Consider the following 18,916-nt stretch of genomic DNA (forward strand, 5'->3'; position numbering starts at 1 on the left):
GAAAGCCAAAACCAAATGATCAATCTGAAAGTATGTTGTAAGTATTACAGCATGGATATCTATGGATCAGGAAACCTAGTACAAAAAGTGTAGTTACCTTCAAGAAACTTCCTAGGAATGTGTGTGTGCATGGCATGTTATGTGCCTGTGCATGTTTTTATCGGCAGCCATAGTGGGAATGGCTTTGTGTCCTCCAAGCAGCATTATCATTACCCAGGTGCAACTATATCTCTGCAAGCATCCGAGTTCAAGGTAGAAACAGAACTTGGAGACAGTGTCTAGATACCTGACCTCAAATAGTATGGATATTATGTTGCTGCCATACCAACATCTATTTCTAGCATTCCAACTCTAGATCTCTTTTTTCACTCTGCTCTTGTTCCAACAGCTTGAATGGTGGAGAAGATACCTGAAATGTCCCAAGCCCGTGATTTTGTGATCAGGGAGTATCATCATCTCCACCCTGCTGGTGACCAAAAGCTGTCTGAGAGTCACTTAAAACAAGTACCACTAGGAAAGAACTTTCGAAAGGAAACCCTAGTGGCTTCCAAATTGGCAACTTAAAGGAACCAAAAGTTAGTGAAGAAGTCACATAATAACTAAGGGCAATTTTATTAGCCTCGTTCAATGAAGCAAAACTTGGACAAAAAAACCTCATTATTCAAACCAGATGCTGATTTTGTAACATTTACTTCAATGGTGAACTGTTTCAATTTTCTCTTATTTTGAATATGTAATATAAAGCAGGCAAATCACTACATTAATAAAGGCACACCTGAAATTTATAAAGTCAGTTTGAAAAAGAACCGAATGTAGGAAACCCGTTTTCAAAAGTTTATTGCCAGGAGCATATTTTTCTTTTTTAATCATGTGACAAAAGAAGTGCAATAATGGGTTTAAGGCAAGATCAATTATGGGCAGCGATGAAATTACCCTTTAATGATGATTAGCCCCAAATCTTGATTACTGTCAGCTCCAATCATCTGGTCACAACGCACACAAAATGCTGTGTTCCTCCATCTCAAACAAGAATGAAGGATGGGCCCTCAAGGTGAGGGGTCACATAAGACAAGGAGGCAGAGGAGGCTGACCACAGACCCCAAGTGCCTAAGAGAAAGCAAAATGTTTATAAGAATGTTTACTAAGCACCAAAGTTACTTTTTAAGAAAGCCTGATAATCTCCCTTTTTTTTTTTTTTTTTTTTTTTTTTTTTGGCGGTATGCGGGCCTCTCACTGTTGTGGCCTCCCCCGTTGCGGAGCACAGGCTCCGGACGCGCAGGCTCCGGACGCGCAGGCTCAGCGGCCATGGCTCACGGGCCCAGCCGCTCCGCGGCATATGGGATCCTCCCAGACCGGGGCACGAACCCGTATCCCCTGCATCGGCAGGCGGACTCTCAACCACTTGCGCCACCAGGGAGGCCCTAATCTCCCTCTTTAAAATGATGATTCTCTCTCTCTTGTCCGAAGAATGAGGAGGAAACAGATCTCAACTCCAGAAAAAAAGTGAGCATATCTGGTGACAGATGCAGCTGGGTGGGTCCTGGGAGAATGTGCAAGTGGACCATGGGGAGCCCAGAAAGAAGACTATTGCCTTGGGACATAATCCCAAAGGGAAAGGGGAACACTCCTTGGATTCAGGGCTATTCAGAGGTGGCAGAGTCCAGCTGTGCAGTTTCCAGGTTCTCAGAGTTGGGCACAGTGAAATGCTACCCTACAAACAACGCAGCCTAACCACCAGGGGACACTTCTGCTGTTTTCTGGAGACAGAACTAGAGCATTTTAGAGATGGGAAAGATCAACACCTTCATTTTACAAACGAGGAGACTCAGGACCAAGGAGGTAGAATGAATGTGACTAACTAATGGTAAAGCCAGTTCTCCAGCCAGGCATCCTGACCCCTAACCCCCTGCCCCCGCTCAGATGACCGTGAGGCTCTGAAGAGCAGTTTCTAAGGATTGCCATTGTCCAGCAATCACTGCAGTCCATCACAATTACGAAAGGACGCACTCCTCTTCTGCCTGGGGCGTGCTCATGTGGCGATTCAACACCAGACAGTTGTAAAAGACAATCTACATTCGCATTGGAGCTATAAATACTATTTATCAAAACCTACCATGGTCCAGGAGCCATATTAGCACCAGTGTTCATTCTCCTTGCAATGCTCACAACCCAGGAGGTGTTTATAACCTCATGTTACTGAAAAATGAGGCTTAGAGAGGTGACGTAACTTGTTTATGCTCACACCACTAGGTAAGTGGCAATCCTGGCTTCGGACCAGTTTTTCTAGCCCCCTGAAAACACTGTGCTTCCTACTACACCACCAGCCCTCCAAGTTTTGCAAAAGAAAGCATTCCCCATCCAACTGATTATGACCGTGGCACAAGAAGCTTTGCCTAGTGGAAATATCTGAACTGTAATATAAGAAACAAATGGATCCTGAACAATGGTAAGAAAGCTTCTAAAATCTGGGTGTAAACATGAGTCTTTTGGTGACTTAACTAAGGAGAGAAGTTTCCTGCAAAATTCCAAGTTTTTCCTTCCTAAAATCTTTGTTCCACCAACCCTGGATATTCTGTTTATTACTCTTATTTTCTCTTTCAAGCAAAAGCTTAAGACCCCACAAGCAGATGAGGACAACGGGAATTTTAAAAAGCAGATAAGACGGTCACCAAAGTAAGATCGACAAGACCATGGAATAATGGAGAACTTCATTATTATTCTAACTCATAGCCTTCTTATGGCCGGCCAGCCTCCACCTGTGCTTTCACCTTCTGGCAACCACCTGCCACCTTCACCTTCTACAAACACGGGCACTCGGCCAGCCTGGAGATTTCTGTTCTCTGACTGAACAAACACCTCTCACCTTCCAGTCTGAACACAGCCCTGAAAACACCACTCATGGTGGGTTTGGTGCTACTGACATCTCTGCAGTTTGTAGTCTTCTGCCTGTAAGAAGGCTGGCCTGTTTAAAGTTAGAACATTCCAAAGAGGTCTATTCCTTTTTTTTTTTTTTTTAATTGAAGTATAGTTGATTTACAATGTTGTGTTAGTTCCAGGTGTACAGCAAAGAGATTCAGTTATACATATGTATATATCTATTCTTTTTCAGATTTTTTTCCATTATAGGTTATTACAAGATACTGAATATAGTTCCCTGTGCTATACAGTAAGTCCTTGTTATTTACCCATTTTATATACAGTAGTGTATATATGTTAATCCCAACCTCCTAATTTATCCTTTCCCCCCCACTTCCCCCTCTGGTAACAATAAGTTTGTTTGCTATGCAAAGAGGTTTATCTTTTTTTTTTTTTACAACTTTATTGGAGAATAATTGCTTCACAATGGTGTATTAGTTTCTGCTTTATAACAAAGTGAATCAGTTATACATATACATCTGTTCCCATATCCCTTCCCTCTTGCGTCTCCCTCCCTCTCACCCTCCCTATCCCACCTCTCCAGGCGGTCACAAAGCACGGAGCTGATCTCCCTGTACTATGCTGCTGCTTCCCACTAGCTATCTACCTTACGTTTGGTAGTGTAACCAAGCGAAGACCTGCAGGGTTTGAGCCTGCTTTCCTCAATACACAGGCCAGGCAGGTAAATGGGTGTGCTCAAAACAAAACACAACCAACCTCCTTTTCCTAGTGACTTTTTGGAGTTTATTTACTGGCAGTTTCAGGTTCTGGAAACACAAAAACAATTGGTTCTGCCCTCCAGGAGCTCACAGTCTGGTGGGGGTGACAATACCCTTGAAAAGATGAATGGTGGTATCAGATGATGAGCGTGAGAACACACAGGTTTACCAAATACTATAAAGAAATAGGACAGAAGAACCAGGGAAGCGTCATCAAAGAAGGGGCCACAGGAATTGGGTTTATAAGACAAGTAGGAGTTTTCAAGGCAAAGAAATGGAGGTTCAGGACCATTGCAGGCAGAAGGGACTGTACATTCAGAGGCTCATATTTACGAAGAGGCCTGCAGTCTGGGGAGTGAAGAGAAGCAGTGTTTATTCACGAGGGAGGTAGGGAACGGGTAAAGGAAGCATCTCAGACTATTACAAAGGGTCTCTATAGGCTTGTAAGAGTCAGCGAAGGTTTTAAAGCACGCTTAGCTTTTTTTCTTTTTTAAAGAAAGTAATTCTGGCAGACATGGCCAAGTGTGGACAGGACTCTAAATCAGTGCTGTACAAAAAAAAACAAAATGCGAGCCACAGAGCCAAGCCACATATGTAATTTTAAATTTTCTAGGAGCCACATTTAAGGTAAGAAAAAACAAGGGAAATTAATTTAATAATATATTTTAACCCCCTTAATCCAAACTGTTATCATTCACTATTATCAGTCAATATTTTGAAAATTATTAATGTGATAGTGAGATAGTTTACATTCTTCTTTTCTCATGCTAAGTCTTTAAATCTGGCACACTTACAGCTCATCTCAATTTGGAAGAGCCGCATTTCAAGCACTCAAAAGCCAGATGTGGTGAGTGGTTACCATACTAGACAGCACAGCTCCAGATAAATCACATACAAGACCCACTTAGCAGGCTGTAGCCAAGAGTCCAAACAAGAGATGATAAATGTCTGGGGAGCTATTTCCAGCCCTTGGACATATGCTAAAGTGCCACTGAAATGCAATTTTACAAACATGTAACTTATTTTTTGTTTTGAATAGATAATAATTCACATGGTTCACAAATAAAAATAATACAACAGTGCTACCCTCACCCTTTTTCTGCCCCCCCCACCCTCTCATTAAAGAGAACCATTTTATTAAGTTTCTTTTTTCTGTTTGCTTATCCTTTCAGTATTTCTTCATGCAGATATAAATGTAGACTCATACTGTGCCCCCTTTCTACACCAAAGGTAGCACACTACCTACTCTGTTCTACACCTTGCTTTTTCATTTTAATAATATATCTTGGAGATCTTTCCATATCACTGAATGAAGTTTCCATGTTCTCTTTAAATGCTACACAATATTCAATTGTATGGATAATTCATAGTTTATTTCACTGGTCTCCTACTAATGGATATTTGAATTGTTTCCAATCTTTTCTATTACAAACAATGGACTAATGAAAAACCTCCTACATACGTCGCTTTATATGTATTCAGGGGTACCTGCAGGGAAAAAGTACCAGAGCCAGATTGCTGGGTCAAAGGGTAACTGCATTTGTAATCTTGACACAGCTAAATTGGCCTGCATAAGGGTTGTGCAATTTTGTACTCTCAGGAGAAGTATAGTGCACATCTGGTCAACAATGTACGATTATCACATTTCAGAATTTTTGCCAATCCAATGAAGTAAAAAGTGTTACTTAGTTTAAATTTGCATTTCTCTTACTATGTCTGAGTCTGAAGATCTTTTATTTGGTTTAGAGACAATCTATATTTCTTGTTCTGTGAATCATACGTTTGTGTCCTTTGCCTATTTTTCTACTGGTTTGCCAGTCATTTTCTTATTCATTTGTAGGAGCTCTTTATATAGAGAGATTAGCCCTTTGTCCACTGTAAATTTCTTCCCTCAACTGTTATTTGTCTTTTGAATTTACTTATTGTGCTTTTCACCAGGTAAAATTTTTTAATCTGAATTTAGTCTAATTTATCAATCTTTTTCTTTTCTGGTTTCTGAATTTTGAGTCATAGTTTAAAAAGCTTAACTTTTAACTTCAAAGTTAAAAGGAATTTACATGTTTCTTCCAGTCCTTTCATTTTAAGCAGATATGAATATATATTCATATTTTGAAATCCTTGTTAAAAATATCATTTTTCACTTTTTCCAGATGAAGTAGACCAGACCATTTTATGAATGCCTTCCTGATTTCTCCCTCCTTTCTTTTCATAATTCTTTTAAATATCATACTGATCATATAAATTGAACTGGTCAAGATGGAATTTATTTGAACGGTGAGATATAGAAACAACTTCATCTTTCTCCAGATAGCTACCCACTTGGTCCAAGACCAAACACTAAAAATTTCATCACTACCCCACTGGAACCATAATTTTTAAATACTTTTCTATTTTTAGAGACAGCAACCTGGATTTTTATAAACTCACGGTTCTTATTCTCTAGTCTAGACATTACAGAGGTAAATACAAGTTATGATCTTCACTTATTTACAGGAACTGCCAAGTTTTGTAAAAACTGCATTCATACAGCAGTATCTTTACTCCCGCATCATCCTCAATAGCTTTTCAGCAGACGCTTGACCTGAAAGAGATATACAGACACAAACTGCTGCTGAGAAATTTACAATTGCGAGGCTGCCAAATTGTTTTTTGCGAGTCATTTGTTTAAAAGGCAAGCAGCACACCACAAGTAAAATTTAGTCAAACTCTCAACAGTGACAAAATTCTGGTTTATCCAAGTTCATTTTAGGTAATCACCAGTGTGATATTCAAAAGATTTATGAAAAACAAAGAAAGGAGGGAGAAAAGAGAGGGTGGTTCAGAAGATATCTGGTCCACCTGAGTTGGAAAAGTGAAAACTGATTTTTTTTGAGTTTTCATAAAGATACATAAATGCTTCATGAATTTGTGTGTCATCCTTGCACAGGGCATGCTAACCTCCTCTGTATCACTCCATTTTAGTATATGTGCTGCCGAAATGAGCGTGGAAAATATTCTTTAACAAGGATTTAAAATTCCCAATTAATTCTATTCAGAAGTTTCTAGTAAACCAGAACTTTTAAAGTAAAAATGAGAAAGGTGTAGTATTCTATAGGTATTCTATGTCCTTTTGTTCCAATATTAATTCACATCTGCTATATTAGCATCTGTCAAGTTGTATTCAATAAATGCATACTGTATATTGTCATTTGAGGTTGTGAAATCAGTCATTATAGCTCAGTTTCGAAGAGAGATTTAGACGCACACACAGAGTTTTGAGCAGCATACCCTTCAAAAATAGAAAGGAGATCAGTTCCTATAGAGGATGCTCATGTATTTGACACAAATTATAGAGTTTCACACAGGGGATAATAGTACCAGAAAAATAACAATGGCAACAGAATGCTCTGACATAAGTAATAGAGGAAATGCTGGGGAAGTGGGCCAGGAGAATCCTGAGAAGTCAAAACTCCCCAGACGAGAACAGAGCATAGCTTCCAGGATGTCTGTGATGTTTCTAAAAGAAAGAGTTGGGGTAGAAGCCACCAGTCCTGTGAACAGAGGCCGTGGCTGTGCTCCCCCAGGGGTGGCCTCTCTGTCTCCCCATCACCACCACCCCCGCCCACCCCGCGTCCCCTGAGCCGCTGCTTCTCAAGTCAATGACTCACAAACCCGATCTCCAGCCCTGAGACGACGCTCTTGAATTGCAACCTTTTTTCAACTTGCGAGCACCTCATGGAGGCAATTCACCCCCACATGCTACCTAAGTGCCCCTCCTCTCCAGCTAAACCCTACCTTGCTCCCCTCTATGTCATCTTCCTCTTCTCCGAGACGCCTTCACACCTTCCATTTTAGGCATCTTCTGACTCTCTTCACACCCCACAACAGCCACTCCCCGATCCTGCTCTCCCCTCGTTTCCAATGCCCCTCATATTTCAGACCCTCCTCATGACCCTGTGCTTACTTCCTAATCTCCTAACTGGTTTCCTTGTTTCCTCACTCCCCCATTTACAATCAATTCTTTCCTAAATGGTACTTTCTCCAAAACCTCCAATGTTCCCCATTTACTGACCTGACAGTCTGAAGTCATGTCATTGATCATTTCATTCATTTAATTAATATTTGCTGAGTACCCCCTAGGTGCCAGGCACTATTCTAGGCGTTTGGGACACAGCAATAAACAGACAATAAATTCCTGCTTAATTTTGTCTTAGCCTGTTTTTTCCCTGCCCTTCTCCCCACTAGTCCCCTAGATAACTGTATCTATAAATAAATCTATACCAGAAGTTATATTTTGGTATATTTACATATTCAATGATGCCTAACAAGCCTCTACTAAGTGTTGGATCCAAGAGTGAGCAAGACAGATGTCTTTTCCATTTGTCCCACCCTGGCCTTCCCTTACCTTCCTGCTCTGCATGCCTTCTCCTTTCCTCGCCCTCTAAACCCTGCCCATCCTGAAATACACAGTCCAAACCCTCCAAACTCTGTAAAGACTCTCCTGGGCACTCCGGCCCGTGGCAGGGGCCATCAACTCCTTTCTGTCTTATGACACCGTTTACCTTGTGAAAATGCTTAACGTTTTTATGCTGCTTTGTTTTGTTTTATTCTTCATTAGTTTAATGAAACTTCCTAACTGGAGTAGAGGTCTTTCAGGACCGGATGCATCTTTCCTAGTAGAATTCCACAATCACAGAACATAACAGCCAAGGAAACCCTGTGACTCCAGTTCATCAAACCCATCTTGCTTCTTGAGGAACCTTAGGCAGGGGGAGGTTAAGTCACAGTATCAAGTGCTAAAAAATAAAGTGAATAAATATGAATGGCAGATTAGCGGGCATACTGCCCTTTGTCTCCCAGGGTGGAAGAAGATGTCTGAACTGCTAGTTGCAAGCAGTTCTTTTCCCCTGGAATCCATGCATGTGTTCCCAAGTTGTCTGACAATTTTCCAACAGCCACTGCTGAGCTGAGGCCCAACTAACCCAGAAAAGCCACCCCAACTGATGGATTTGCCCAGTTCTACACTGTTGCCCTCTTTCCAGTTCCCCACTGCCTGCAGACTGCTTGAGACCTCAATGATGCTAAACAACTAAACTCTAAGGCATACATTTTCCAGATGCCAGACCGCTCGCCCCTCACTGCCCCTGTGAAATCCGGGGCTTCCCTTATCTTGCTGTATCAATGCTGTATTCTCTGCTCTGGCCAGGGAGCTGCCCCTACAGGAAGCCAGAGAGCACTCTGAAGGAGGCGGCTGGTACCAGCAGGAGCACCCAGGCAAGGTAACATGGAACTGCAATTAAAAGTATCTACAGGTTCAAAATAAGAATAACCCTGTGAGAAGTATTCTTTGGAAGAGGCTGGTAGAGGCCAGAAGTCATCTATAAAGCCATGAGATGTAGCATGATGTGCAAATGCCAGGATTTTTATCATGAGCTCCATGTCTATTTCCCTGTATTCATGTTGATCTGCTCCCCACTCTTCACACGAAACCCAAGAGGGGATGTGGGATGTTTTCATCCCACTCCTTGTGCCTACTGAAATGGCAATGGGCACTCAGTAATGTTTCCTGAATCTCCTCAAAGTCAAAGACCAGTTATTCTTTGCTTGAGCTGAAAACAAGTCAAATTTAACAGAAGCACAGTCATGCACATGTGGCCAATGTAGATAAGGGCGTCTCCTGTTTGTACATTTCTCTGTGGGGCCCAGAAGAACTGATAGTCTTAATTGGCCACAGATTATAAAGCCCACATTCATCAAAGTGGACTGGAGGTAATTGCCCTTCAGATGTTATTTTAGGCAGCTGTTCCATTATTCACAAGTAAATCTGTGCCCTCAATTTACAATAATCCTTCGATGTCGTGGTCTTTTGGTACAGCTGAATCCCAAGACCTTGGAAACTATCAGTAGCTCTCTCTCAAGCCACCTTTGAGGACTGTTTGGTGGCAATATTCACAAGGGAAGAAAAATCTTGGTTTTCAAGATCAAAGAATACTCCTTACATTTATGAAAACCTTTGAAATAGAGAGACTTCCTACCTAACAGCAGCTAGCAAGTGGCCTTGTTTATGGCTATTTAAGTAAATGAATTATTAAAAGCAGAAAAAAACATTCTAAGCTCCAATTTTAAATCTTCTTTTATCTGATTTTAGTTTCTTTGGGGGAAAGAAACAAAGGTTCATGCCTGAGCCAAAACCAAATGACATACGACTTCTTCTGTCAGAGATATAGCTGTCAGTCTCTTCTGATGTGCTCCCAACGTTGTGTTCCAGCTTCTCCTCCCATACCTCCCTGCAGACAGACCTCTTCCAAGCAGTCTGGACTCCCACCATGTCTGGAACATGCTCTGCAGCTCAGCTCCCGTGATTATCTGAATCTCGCTCCCCAGAACTGGGCCACGGTGACCTAGGTCAGCCTTACAGAAACTGCTGACCCAGCTCTTTCTAGTCTCTCCTGCCTGGAGCTGGGATTGGTTTAGGCAACGAGGGTGAGGCTGGGCCAGTGAGCAGGATTTAAGGGGCCCTCCCAGAACTGCAGAGGAGGAGGAGACACACGCTGGGGGACCACTGGCCTGAGATGTCAGTGCAGCCTGTCTTCTGTTAGTCCAACAGACCTGAACAGATGGATCAATAATGCATCACTGCTTCTAAGGTCAGGTCCACCCTGGAGCACCACCCACCACTGCCACCCACTCAGTAACACAGCACCCATTTGTTTTTTCATTCATTCTTTCTTTCATTCATTCATTCTCTATTTAAATGAGCCTCTGCATCGGTGTAGGCAGATACATCTCAATATGGCAAATCTAGTAAACTCCCAGTTAGCTTGAACCCACTCAAGTATGAACTTCCACTAACTGAAACAATGGGATTCCTTCATATAAGGACACTTGAGCCATAATAAACACACCAAGTTATGATATTCTATCTAAAAATGCCTCTCCCCTTTCTCTACCAGAAGAAATCAGTTATATTTATACTTAAAAATACAGATGTCCGGCTTCCCTGGTGGCGCGGTGGTTGAGGGTCCGCCTGCCGATGCAGGGGGCATGGATTCGTGCCCCGGTCCGGGAGGATCCCACATGCCACGGAGCGGCTGGGCCCGTGAGCCATGGCCGCTGAGCCTGCGCGTCCGGAGCCTGTGCTCCGCAACGGGAGAGGCCACAACAGTGAGAGGCCCACGTACCACAAAAAGAAAAATAATAATAAAAATTTAAAAATAAAAATACAGCTGTCACTTCTCTAGAAGTCTTTTCCAACTCGCCTGGTCTTCCTAGAAGGCTTTCTAGCTGTATCTCAAACTACACCCTCCTTTACACTCTCCTCTAGCTACACTGCCCTTTTCTCAGTTCCTGCCTTTCATGTTAAGCTGCTTTCTGCCTCACGGCCTTTAAAGTCTATTTCCCCACTAGACTGTCAGCTCTATAAGAGTAGGGACCATGACTACTTTTATTTATCATTATAACCACAGGGACTAGCACAGTGCCACACAGTAGGCACTCAGTAGCTGAATGAATGAATGACCTTCTATAGTATTTGTGTCACTAAATTCCAATTGCCCAATGGTGTATTGGCCCCAAAGCCTGGCCTCTGCCCACTACCTCAAAGCCAAACACTTTCCCACAATTCATTTAAAAAGGGAAACCGACATTTGTCCCTACCACCTACACCGTGTATATCCACACCTAGTAACAATGAAGGATAAATATAAGGATCTTATGAGCCTAGAGTTGATGATCCTCATGTATTACTAAGGTCAAAAAGAAGTGGTCTTAGAATATATCCAAAAAGATCAAAATAAGAACTAAAAATAAAGGGGCAGGGTAGTATTACTGAGTGTTTCTGATCAACCCTGACCTAACCAGAAAAGTCATAACCAAAGAACCCAGCCTCCTGACTCCTTTTCAGTTGGTTTCAGTTGTTCTGACCACTGAGTAGGACCCGAGCCGAGTGGAGACAGCAGTGTGCCATGTGCAGCTTCTCGGTTAGTGCCCCTTAGTGGCTGAACTGTCCCCTCCCCCCAAATCCACATGTTGAAGCCCTGACCCTTAGGACCTCAGAACTTGACTGTATTTGGAGATGGGGCCTTTAAGGTGTGAATAAATGAAAATGGGGCCCTTAGGGTGGGCTCCAATCCAACGTGAACTGGTGTCCTCATCTCAGAAGAGACTAGGATGCAGACACACAGAGGGAAGATACAGGGAGAAGACGGCCACCCGTGAGCTTGAGAGAGAGGCCTCAGAGGAAGCCAACACTGCTGGCACCTTGAGCCTGGACTTCTGGCCTCCAAGCTGTGGGAAAATAAATGTCTGTTGTTTAAGCCTCCCAGTCCGTGGTGCTTTGTGATGGCAGCCCTAGCAAACTAATGCAGTGCCCAAGCAGCTCTTGCGGAAAAGGGAAAGAGTATTTGCCAAGTACCCACTGCCGGCCCTGCTCTTTACAATCCTAGGGGTCATCTTTTCCCCAGGGCCGTCCTTTCTTCTTTATCTGACAAATGAGGACACTGAGGCACAGAGCCACAGAGTGGGCTGAGCCAGAATCTGACTCCAGGGCTGCTTCCAAATTCCATGTCCTCTTTTGTAGTATACCTTCAGATCCTAAAGACCAAACCGGAGTATAAAATGTGAAAGCAGATTCTAACTTGCTTAATTTTGCCCTTAGAAAATGGGTAAGATCACCATTTTAGCTTAGTTGAAGAACCAGATGCATATGTATGCATCACCCAAATAAAGTGATTGAAATACTGTGAAACAGATATGAATAGAAACTAATTTTGCTTTTTAATGAGCATTCTGACCAGATCAATACTACAAAATGCTAAACTGCAAAATGTCATTACAATTTCAATGCAACTGCCCAGGTGATTGGTTCAAAGAGGCACTTATGGTAGCTTAGACTGTATTTTCTCTTCATAAGAGCAGGAGTCTATTATGTAAAATAAAGTCATGAAAATTTTAATTGCACCGCATAAAGGACAGAACCTGGTCTAGCCCACAAACCATGGCAAACATGAGAAACAAAACGCACATGAATGCTTAATCAGCTGTCTGTCACTTTCTGAATAGTGTCTGAATAGTGACTAATATTCTAATTATTAGTCACCACACTGAGAAGGTGCAATTATGGAACAGGGAAGATTGCTTTAATTATTTTTGTTGTTAGCCCACAATCTGTGAGGCCTTCGCAAAAATATGATTTTAGTCCCCATAAGCTATAGAGGAAAAAATGATTAACAGTTAAAATTCACTTCCCTCCCAACCGACAAAGCATTAAAAAAAAAAGGTTTGAAGTTGTATTGACAGACATGACTAACAACTGTAATCACAGAAATAAATTTAGTAAAATGGTAATTTATCTGTCACAATTTACCAAGGGAGAAAAAGTGCAGCACAAGCCGCTAAATTGTGAAGTGAAATGAAAGCAAAGATAGAACCCAGTTTTTAATGAAATGCAGAACATTATTAATTGGTTTCCTAGCAACAACCAGGCTAAAATTACTTAACATGTCTGCTCAATCATATGCAAATATGAGTGTTATCGCTTAAATGTTGATTTTAGTTGGTCTTTTCAGATGCAAATCCAATGTGTAAAATGAATGTAAATGTTGACAATGCTGATACAAAAAAAATCCCCTGATTAACATCATTCTGGTGTTCAAAGCACCAGAGTTGAGGATCTTCCCTTTGGAAGGATTGCAAGCTGCCTGGGCTGCCATCTTCCTTAACCTGTCTTCCCCGTCTCCCCTCACCCCAATGCAAGCATTAGAGATAACTAACAAAATAGTAGTGCTGGGCCTTGCTGAATTGCACTACAATTATTTCTGATTAAATGATGGATGGATGATGCTTTCAGTTTAGAGTTCAATCAGATGATGCAAGGGGCTTGCCAACCCAAGACCAAGGTTGATCTCAAGTTTGATTTTCCAGACAGAACCAAAGCTTTAGATGACTCCATCAGAGCCCACGCAGACAAATTCCCTTCAAAACTGCCAAATAAGCCACTCTTCTTCTACTCTACCCGGCCTCATCTGGCAGCTCAAGAGCAGCTGGAGAACAACCATGTTCCACAAGCAAAAGAGGCACCAAGAAGGGGTGGAAAGCGTGTAGCCCCCTCACAATCACCACCACCCTATAACACCCACTCCAAGGAAAAGCAATGTGCTTGCTAGGTTTTCACTTACTCATGCAACAAACATTTATTGCATAATTACCACTTGTCGGGAAATGATCTAGGTGCCGGAGAGACAGCAGTGAATAAGAAAAAAATCCCTATCTTCAACTATCTTAGTTGCAGGAGAGAGACAAATAAATCAAGAAACACATACACAATAAAATTTCAGGTAGTGATAAAAAAAAATAAATAGGAAGAGAAAAAGTAGCCTAAGGAGGAGAGGAGGATGGGTAGGGTTGGGTGGGCCACAGTAGATGAGGTCTCTCACAGGGTGTCTTTTGCACAGATTTCAAAAAAGAAACAAAGAAGCCAAGCACAGGTGGTGGGGGCATTAAGTATGATGAGGAACAGGATGGGAGGGGGTGTTGATATGAGCAGTGCTGCTTTGAGCCAAGTTCCCCCACCACCTGCCAACAAGACTGCACCCCTAAGCCCCTGCCTCACGGTATTTCAGGGACACTACTGTCTCTAGGGCCACCTAGGACTATACTTCAGGACTAAAAGATGGAGCCTAAGTCTGACATATGTGGAGGAAAAGGGGAAGAGTCAGTCCCACTGAACCCTAAAAGTTCTTTTCTTTCTGGATCAAGGCTCAGTCCCCTCCTGACCTCCGAGAGTCTTCTGAGCCAACTGGAAAGTACATTCTTGGACCGATCTCCCCTAGAGGAGGTGGGGTGAGCATTTCTAGCCAAAGCCCCCTGCCTGAAGCCTCCAAGGGATGGGGATTAGACAAACAGTTTGTTCCAGACACCCAGTCAAGGCTCTGGGATATTTCAGGCGGTGGTCAGCAGCTCGGGACATATATTCCAAGTTCTGAAGCTTGCTTATGAAGAGAAGTGACAAAGATTCTATGGACAGCTCCATACCAGGCCAAGGATGCCCAGACTAACCTTATGAGTGCTGGGCCAAGGGAAAACGGATAGATTCTTCTTCCAAATATCACACTCTAGCCTTGTAAGCCATGCCTTAAGTCTCTGAAGGCTTCAGAAGTTACTATTAAACACACATGCCTTTAAGAGAGACACGTGAAACCTTAGGTGTAGCCCACCTGGGGCTGCGGTGGGGCTGGGGTTTAGCTTGGGGCATACAGATGCCAGTGATGGGACCTAATCTATCTGGTTGGCCTAGAATGAATGGTGACAATGGCATGGTCTGCAAAGCAGTTGTCATACCTGTCTGGGTGATACAAACATTTCACTAGGCTTAACTTAATTCATGCTAACCCACTCAATTAAATAGAGGATAACCCTCTATTTGCAGCATCTCATCACAATTCAAGGAGGCTATATTGCATTTTGAGTTAAAAATCAAACAGGTTGTACATGTGACCATAGTCTTGGTCCTGGAGATGTTTCGTTTAGGCCAGTGGTTCTCAAAGCAGCATCAGCAGTACCTGATGAACTTATTAAAAATGCATCCTCACAAGCCCAGTCCCCACATTTACTAAATTAGAAATCTGGCAATGGGCCCAGAAATCTGTGTTTTAAGCCCTCCAGGTGATTCTATGCATGCTAAATTTGAGGGCCTTCCGAGGCCAATTCAGCAAGATGGTGTACCTCTGAGTTTATACTTAGCACTAACTTGCTGCAAATTACTTCAATCAACTGGAAACCAAGGCTAGTTGTTCTGTACCTTCGGCACAACAGCACGCATTCAAAATAAACACACTAATCGTGTGAATTCCTGACACAGTAACTTTTTCCAGAGAATGCACCACTCAGAACACAAGATGCTGATTTACTGATTTCTTAAGATAACCAATTGTTCCGCGGAAGAGAGAAATGGAAAGAAACAAAGTTAGTTATTGAAAAGAAACAAAGTTAGTTATTCTTTAGGAAACTTGAGTTTGGTGTAGCCTTCTGAGAGAACTCTGAGAACCAGTGAGTTCTCTGATCTAAGGCTATCCTCTCCTGCTGGACCCATTCCAGCACTGTCAGGGCTCCCTCCTGAACAATAGGAGCTGCCCAGGGTGGATACAGGGTCCTAGGAGGACTAACTGTAAATACCCTAAAACCCTTGCCAAATAGATGACTCCCTCTAATTCTTATATTTTAGAGAGAACGTTCAATCTTCAGTGTCCCTGACAATAAAATGGATGTTATATGGGCATACATTCATTAAAAACTTTGAAGATGAAAAAAGAATCTAGAAGATGTTCTAATCACTGTAAGATAAATATACATGAGGAAACCTGCAATCAGAAGGGTGCATCTCAGACTGAATTGTGCATCAGAATCATCTGTGATGCCTGACAAAAATGCAGACTTCTGGGCCCCATTACCAAACATTCTGAGTCACGTGACTTGGGGCCCAGCATTTTGCCTTTTATATAAGCATGCCCAGGTGATTTTGATGCAGGGATCTGTATTTAAATTACCAACATGATCACTTCTCCAATTTTCAAGGGATATTAATAAGGGTTTTTTTTTACATAGGAAAATAAAACAATCCTATAAGCAAAAGAACTACAAGTTCCTTTTTCTCTACATGTGTGCTAAAGCTGGAGAACTTTAGTTGAGAGAAAGTTAAGAGAAAGTTTGTACATATCTTACATTAAAGTAACTTTTTAGTAAATAATTTTTTTCTGATTATCAAAGTTATACATGTTCACTGTAGAAAAAAATAGCAAAAGGGAGAAAGTAAAAATACCCATAATCTCACAATCTGAGATAACTTGGTACATTATATTCTTCAGATGACTTGCAGGCTCTTTACACACACACGCACACACACACATGCACACACACAGTTAAAAAAAATAGTGGGGTCCAAGTATATGTAGTTGTTGCAGTATATGTTTTTTACATCTAACGATATTGTTAATATCTTTTTACCTGTCATTGATTCTTTTAGATATAAAAGACAGTCTAAACATCAACTCTCTGTTGCTAAGATTTTTTTTTAAATCAAGGAATTAATATTCTATTCATGTGGCCAGTACATAAATACAAATATTTTTGTCATCTGTACAAGTATGCTAAAAAATCTCATTATTGCTTTTATTAAGTGATTTAGCATTGATACAATTTATTAGCAATTTTTATTAGTTCATTAGTTCATTTTAATGAATGTGTGCTCAACACTTGAAGGCCTCTAGACATATATACAATATATTAATACAACAAGTATTCACTTTAATGAAACTTATTAGACCAAGGTTTTTCTCATTAAATTCAAAAGGAGCCAAAAGGCTCTAATGGAACAAAATTGAGACAAAAAACTTTTTTAACATGCCCCTAGAGTCTATAAACTTTAATTCTATTCAACCAGGAAGCGGTCAAAACATAAATGCATTTCACAGAACACACTCATCATAACTTGAAAGGTAAATCCTTTCATGTTTTATAAACGGGGCAGAAAGAATGTGAGTTTATGTGACTAGGCCACATTCACACTCCCCTGCTCCCTGGTATCAAAGAGCTTGCAAGGGCTTCAACCCTTAGCAGTCATGGGAACTTAAGTAAGCCGCTTCAGTCTTCTACGCTTCAGTTTCCCCACGCGGAAAATGAGGATGCTAATAAAGAATATCCATGGTACTGATTTCCCAAGGGTTTTCTGAGGGCCAAGTGAGATGATACACGTGAAGTTCTAAAGTACTACTCCAATGTAATCCTGAGCCTAGCTGGTATCTAGCTCTCTGAAATGGGGCTGACTCAGCATTTCTTAGTCTACTGCCCTCCCACCATAACCCGAAATCTCTTGAACACAACAGATTGGACAGAATACAAACTGCTTGTTAGGCCAAAGAATGAGGAATAATTCAACCTTTCAATATTTGGTCCGAGAACTGCTTTACAACTGAATCAGACCCAAGGATCCCTTACTGTGATCATGAAAAGTCAAAGTGATGTATTCTGGGAAGTTCTTCATGAATAACAGTTCTCTGGGAGTGATAGACATGGTCCCACAGCAGGCTTATCATCACCACTACCTGGGGAGCTTTTAAGAAACAAAGATTCCCAGACCCCACATCAGAGATTCTGGTAAGCTTTTAAGGTAACCACATAGGAAATTTTCAGATGCCCTGACCTATCACAGTAGTTTCTAAGCTGAATTATCCTTGACATTAAAAATTGTTCATTAGATTCCATAAGACTCGGAACCCTAAGTACAATATGACTGAAGGGCATGTTAGTGATCTGTATATTCACAAAGACAGAAGGCCCTCAAAACTGCTGTCCAGTCACTTCAACAAAAACATCTACATAAATGACTACCTGCATATGCACAATGAACTTTCCCCTTAGTACCCAAGAGTAGGGAAATAACAAAAGATTGCCACTTCCCTTCCAAAACATTTTTCATTTCACCACAACCTTCTCTGCTTACATAAATAATACCACAATATGCACTAGATGATTATAAATGGTTTAAAATATCCTCAAAATCATAATTATCATCTCTTTTTCCTTGTCTTTTTCCTATAAACAACAAGCAAAAAGAACAGACATTTGGCCCCTACAACCTGTTCTTTGCACATATTGACAAAGCTCTGGACACAACATTCTTTTATTCATTCAACAAATGACCAAAATAAGCATTTCTCAGCACCAACCACAAATCCGAAGAGCATATCCTACAATTTGCATAAGGGTTCTGTTACCATTCTTTTAGACTGTCAAATGTTGCCTGATTTTTCTAACCTCTGGGTTGGAAAACTGGGCTGTCACTTTGCCACGGGCATTCTGTCTCCAAAGTTCCCTCTGCCGTGGGAAAAGCAAGAGTACAGTTTTCAAAATACAAAACTGTTATAGATATGATTCTTGAAATCCGATGGAATAAAAAAATGTCAACATACAAACTTTCAAATTTATTGTACTAAGCAATCTCACCTGGAACGTATGGGTCAGGGACTGACTACATAAAATACTGATTAAAAAAAAAACCTCTTTGATCCTACTGCCCCCACGATCAGATGTTGCTTGGCTAAAACACTTCTTAGTTGGAATCCCAGCGAGAATATCATTATATGTAATTTTCCTACTATAACTGATGAGATGGAATGTAATAAGTGCTCATTTGGAAAAAGATGCGAGTTATTGGTCACTTGGTTACCATTAGAGATTACTAATTAGGGTAAACAGTATGTGGCAGCCTTGACCTGAAAGACAGCAGTGAATTCATTAGGGAGAAGGAT

At 41.4% G+C, this 18,916-nt stretch overlaps 1 protein-coding gene and 1 non-coding gene across 4 annotated transcripts in view; both read right to left on the reverse strand.

Moving 5' to 3' along the window:
• The window catches only part of JAZF1 (JAZF zinc finger 1), a 350,707-nt gene that overhangs the window by 282,453 nt on the left and 49,338 nt on the right, over positions 1 to 18,916 (reverse strand). The window lies entirely within an intron of this gene.
• Positions 6,517 to 6,618, reverse strand: LOC132496552 (U6 spliceosomal RNA). Its single transcript, XR_009533450.1, has one exon. It is a non-coding gene; the product is annotated as a U6 spliceosomal RNA (small nuclear RNA).

The sequence above is a fragment of the Mesoplodon densirostris genome, chromosome 9 (assembly GCF_025265405.1).
Source record: "Mesoplodon densirostris isolate mMesDen1 chromosome 9, mMesDen1 primary haplotype, whole genome shotgun sequence".
Taxonomy (NCBI): domain Eukaryota; kingdom Metazoa; phylum Chordata; class Mammalia; order Artiodactyla; family Ziphiidae; genus Mesoplodon; species Mesoplodon densirostris.